This window comes from Eschscholzia californica, unplaced genomic scaffold, assembly GCF_041429995.1.
Source record: "Eschscholzia californica isolate CP2 unplaced genomic scaffold, dmEscCali1.0.p SCAF_4, whole genome shotgun sequence".
Lineage (NCBI taxonomy): Eukaryota > Viridiplantae > Streptophyta > Magnoliopsida > Ranunculales > Papaveraceae > Eschscholzia > Eschscholzia californica.
The window spans coordinates 19136156-19142155 of NW_028238461.1; positions in this window are offsets into that span (position 1 = coordinate 19136156).

Here is a 6000-nt window from a genome sequence, read left to right on the forward strand (position 1 = left end):
AAAAAACAATCAAAATACAAAAAACCGAAAGACTAAAAAAAAGTAATAAATGCAAATTATATATAGTACTGAAATAGTTTAATGTACATATAAATTAAGAGAATATAGAAATTTATTGATCTTTTCCCAATCTCACGAACAAGATCCAAGAAAAAATAAGATTAATTGCCCGAACGGAGGGTAGATCTAAGGAGAAACTGGTGACGAGAGAGAGGATCACTTGCTCCTTGAATAGTTCTTTCAAAAAATGCATCTGATTGTTCAGTCATAAGACAATTCGGAGTTTAGGTGGTTATTAAAATAGGCGAGAATAACCAAATCGAGCTCATGGATTTATTTAGGTCATTTATGGCCCAACAGAAAACTTCTTCGAAATGGGATGATGACAGAAACAATTTTTATCCAAACATTAATTGGTCGTGTATTCGCAACCAACATATATGGGTTCGCGATGCTTTGCCGTTCGAAATCAAGATATTGGGATTGGCCTTGTCAATCGATTCATAAGCGTTCGAGCGCAACCAATATGTATCCAAACCCCTTTCACTTGCAGGAGTACATCTTGGATCTGTCGATTATGTTGTGCTCGGAGTCCCACTCATGGTGACCTGGTCGAATTAGGAAAAGCAGTAGGTATTACTGCGGGTCAATCTATTGGGGAACCGGGGACCTAACTAACATTAAGAATTTTTCACACCGCTGGGGTATTCATAGGTGGTACTGCAGAACATGTACGAACTCTTCCTAATGGAAAAATAAAACTCAATAAGGATTTGGTTCATCCCACACGTACACGTCATGGACATCCTACTTTTCTATGTTATATAGTTGTATGTAACTATTGGTCAGAATATTATTATATTGTGAGTATTCCACCAAAAAGTTTTTTTTTAGTTCAAAATGATCAATATGTAGAATCCGAACAAGTAATTGCTGAGATTTGCGTGGGAGCATCCACTTTGAGTTTTAAGGAGAGGGTTCAAAAACATATTTATTTTGACTTAGAGGGAGAAATGTATTAGAGGGCCAATGTGTATACACGATCTCTGGGAATCAAATTATTTTAGTTTAATGTTTGGTTCGACCAAGAGTAAGAACTCTATTCCTAACTTGGTGTTTGGTTCGTATAGGAATAAGAATGTAAACTTTTATAAAAGTCATGTTATATCTTTTTACTCAAAAATACATAATCTAGGTCAACTTTGCTATATATATTTTAATTAATGTTATCTATCCAAATTTTTAAACATGAAAATCAAAACGCGATACACCATTTTAATGTTAGGAAAAATAACCTAATTAACTTGTTCAGGAATATGAAGATAAACGATGTGAAAGTAAAAGTAAAGACACCAAGATTATTTAACGTGGCAAAAACCCCTCCAAACTAGAAGGTAAAAAACCACGGGACCTAGTCCAGAAATCTTCCACTATAATTAAATAATGGGTTACACAACTCTTCACCAAACCTATGGTGGATAAACTGAACAAAGAAACAAAAAAATAAAATCTCTTACTCCTTCGGATTTGGACAAATCCTAGATTACTAAAGGTTGAAGAAGATAACCACAAACTAAATTGCTTCACAAGATTAATAATCTTCTTTTCTTCAAACCAATATTTTGTTTTTTCAATCTCCCTTGAAAGAACCACTTCAGAAATCTCTCTTTCTCTGACTTCTCTTTGTTCTGGAAGTTGTTGTTTCATCTCTCTTATCTCTCTCTAACCTGAGAAGATATATCTGAGAGGATTCTCTTGTAACCCTCCCAACTGGGAGCTCCCAACTGGGAGGATACTCTCTAACCTGAAAGTATGATACTCTCTAACCTGAAAGTATGATACTCTCTAACCTGAAAGTATGAATATTTCTTCCCTTTCATTCCCTATTTATAATGATAAATAAGGAGGTATTCTACTAGAAATAGGATTCCTTTTTAGGCTAGAAATAGAAACTTCTATTTCTCCCTAAATAAGGAATAAGGGAAATCCTATTCTAACTAGGAATCCTTTTTATATAAGGAGGGACCCCAACAAACTCCCCCTCCCGACTTATGAAAAGGACCCACCATCCTAAGGCCAACAATACTACTATGTAGCTCATGCTTCCCGTTGAACAATCTTTTTGCCATCATATTTGAAGTATCGTCTTCTATATGGATTTTCTTGATATTCAACACTTTTTTCTTCAATGCGTCTTGAATCCGCTGATATCTCACATTCCAATTGCATTCGACTCCCATTCATGAATTCACTTGAATTCTGTGTAAAGTACACTACTGTTTCCCTTCCATATTTCTGAACGATAAATCTAGCCTTAGCTTTGATACCACTTGTTAGGAAAAATAACCTAATTAACTTGTTCAGGAATATGAAGATAAACGATGTGAAAGTAAAAGTAGAGACACCAAGATTATTTAACGTGGCAAAAAACCCCTCCAAATTAGAAGGTAAAAAACCACGGGACCTAGTCCAGAAATCTTCCACTATAATTAAATAATGGGTTACACAACTCTTCACCAAACCTATGGTGGATAAATGATGGGTCATGAAAATGCCCCATCTGAGTCGTTTAATTTAGCCAATTTAGTCGGTTTCGAGTCTTTATTATAAGAAAATGGTTGGTTTTCTTGATTAGGTGTCTTTTGCGGAGTTAGACGTGAAAAACGGTTAAAAACGAGGAAAAGATGCATGAAGGGTATTTTGGTCATTTTGAGTCAAGGAAATTCTGGTAATTTGGCCAAGGTCAGTGCGTGGTTGAAAAGTAGAGGTCGAGACGAGTCCGTAGGAGAAAACGGAAGTCAAATCGGAGTTCGGATGAGTGAAATATGCAAAGTCAAAGTCAGTCAACATTTGGTGCACATTTGGTCAACACTCGGGACAGTGTCGGGCACAGATTTGGCGCGCGATACACCAACAGACACGTGTCGGAGGACGGAGGCTGGTGCATCTATATCCCGTGTTCCCGCTGAGCATCCAAGCGCACCCTATAGGCCTGATCCGGTGGAGCGCGTCGCAACTTAACTTGGTGGTCCCGTTCAAACGTTTTAATCTTGACCGTTGGGTTCCGCGTTTTCAAGATCTACGGCTGCTGTGCATCCGTCCTTTATTCCATTCCCGTGTTACCCGAAGCAACTTAGAATCCGTAGCCCCGATCTCACGTTTTAATCTTAGCCGTTCCCTTCCGCGTGTCCCAGATCCGACGGCTTCCGTAAGTCCCGTGTTTTACACTTATTCCGTGCACCCGAAGTTGCTTAACTTCTATGCTCCCGGACGCGTGTCACTCTCCCGTCCCTCCAGATCCCGCGCTCTTTTCCATCCGACGGCTGCTGAATCATCTCACCCTAATTATCTTATAACCGGGTACACGATAACATCCGGATTTCAACCTTTAAACCCTAGCCGCCAGCTTTTGTCCTTTAAATCCCCATTTTTCCAATTTTAACCCTTCCTTTTATCTTTTTTTTACCACTTTAACCCAACCAAAACCCTAACCCTATAAATAAATCCCTTTCTCCTCCATTAGAACCTAGACTTGCAAACCCTCTCAATCCTCCCTTCTTAGCCCCCCCTTTCCTCCTTCTTGTAGTTGTAAAACCCTAACCCTTTTTTTCCCCTCTTAGCCTCCTTTTCTCTCTACTTCTTCTCAACTAAAAACCCTAGCCACCATTCTTTTCTCTACCACCTTCATCTTTTCTCTACATTTTCTTTCTACTCTAATTTCTTCTTCTAACCTTCTAATTTCTCCATACCTTCTTCTCTAAATCTCTTCTTCTTCTTCTATCTCTCTTCTAAATTTCTCTTCTTTTATCTTCTAATAAGCTATTATTTGGAGATTTGGGTAATATTCTTGAGACACTTGGAGCTTAAATTGGACATCAAAATGGAGATACATGGGGATATGGAATTTGATTGGTGATTTCTTTCCATTAATCTTTTGTAATTCCATTTATTTTATGAATTCAATGAATATTATTTTAGATTCCATGAGTAGCTAAATTTTGTATCTAGGGTGTAGAGGAAACTCATATTTGGGCTTATTTTGAGATATGTTATAAATCAATGAATCCTTATTTTGAGTTTCAATGCCTATTGATTGTCATTTCATGTTGATTCTATAACCTTATTATCATTCATGTATTATAATTAGATATTTCATGCTTTTATTGATTTATTAGATGAGATATGCCTTTTAGATCTTGAATGATAGTGTAGGAAATTAGTTTTATATGGTAGTCAATCATACCTTCTTGATTTTGAATTGTGTTATTAAAGAATATATTCTGAAATCTAAATAGTTTATTATGTTAGATTTTGAGTTAGACATGAGAAAAGGGATTTGTTAATTAATGCATGTTTTAAGTAGTCCATTTATGTGGTGAAATCGAAAACCCTAGATTCTTCTTCTCACCTTGATTTCATTCTTATCAGTCTATTAGTATTGCTTTCTTTTTTTCATAGTAGTTTCCAAATCAAATCAAAAGTTTGAAAGGGGGTTTAATTTGAGATTTAGATAAAATAGCTTGTCCTTTGGAACGAAACTCGACTTATTAGAAATACTATAACTTGACCCCGTATACTTGCGGGAATAGACCTTTTTTAGGCCTATCAAGTTTTTGGCGCCGCTGCCGGGGACTAAGCTTGAATTTGTCTTATCTTATTTCTATATTTGGAAAGTTTTATTTTTGGTAAGTTTTTATTTTTGGACACTTTGACTTGCTTTTCCATTTTTGGTGTGTAGAATGCTAAGGAGCAAAGGAAGAGGCGCAACAAGGAGAGGAGCTCAAGAAGGAAAATTTACATTTTATTTTTAGTATTTTTTTTATTATTTTTGGTGAGAGAGAGACTTTTAGACTTTCTAGTTTTTATTTTTGGTTTAAACGTTTTGACCCTAAATTAGAGGGCTTGTTAATTGTAACCGAAAACCAAAACGAAGCCTCGGGTTCGAACACTCACGGGAGAGTGGCCCGAGTCGTCTGCAAGGGTCATTGCCCGTCTTGAACGGGAGGTAACTTCTCTAATCACCCACGAAGCCCCTGTCAGTGGGTAATTGCGTGTTTTGTGTGCCTAATTGCTTTGATCGAATTGTTTAGTATAAGCATTCTAGTAAGGGCAATAACCCAATTGAAAGATAGGAGACGGATTTCATCACCGTTCTCTTGCCCAAATAGGTAACAACATTCACGATCCTAAACCTCACCTAAAAACTAAAATCTGATTTAGACATTGGCCAAAGGGTAACGAGCTTATAGGACACTCTTGACAAATCTCGAACTTGATTAGTATTTGGAGTTTTCCCAGGAAGAGGGAACGATCCAAGAACACAATTCTTGATCGTTGTACTGTGACGGAGTAACTCCTCATAAGAATCATAGTTCAAGCTTTGGAAAGAAATAGAAGCTGTCTAGATCAATTTTTAGGTGAAAAAGACTACCCAGTCGTCTAGATTGTGTCTAGGTTGCTTGGTTGAGTCAGCTTGCTTGTGTGTGTGTTTTCCTTAGGATCTTCGTAGTTTCGTTACTCTTAAAAAAAAAAAAAAAAAAAAACCAAAAAAATGGAAGGATTCTTCTATGAGGACGAATTGGAATAGAGACGGAAGGAACAATCATTGTTAAGAACACAAGAGATACTTTTACGGAGCATGTCTAGACTTGAGGCGACTAACGCTACTCTAGATAATTTTGACCAGTCCCGTAATGATGGTCATGACGTCGATAACTATTGGAATCATCATCAACCTCAACAAGGTTGTGTCCCTCAGTTACAAAATACCAATAATTATCAACGTTTTAACTATCAAAATTATTTTGAAAATCCGAGGGATAATGTCTATGGTGATAATTATGGGGAGTATTGTCAACCTCAAGGAGGTTATGAGTCACACTATGCACATGTCAATAGTTCATCCTACAGTCAATATAATGAAGAGTTTTATGATCCAAACATGTCCCAACCATCTCAATGGGATAACATTCAAATTAATGACTCTTCATCATCTTCATT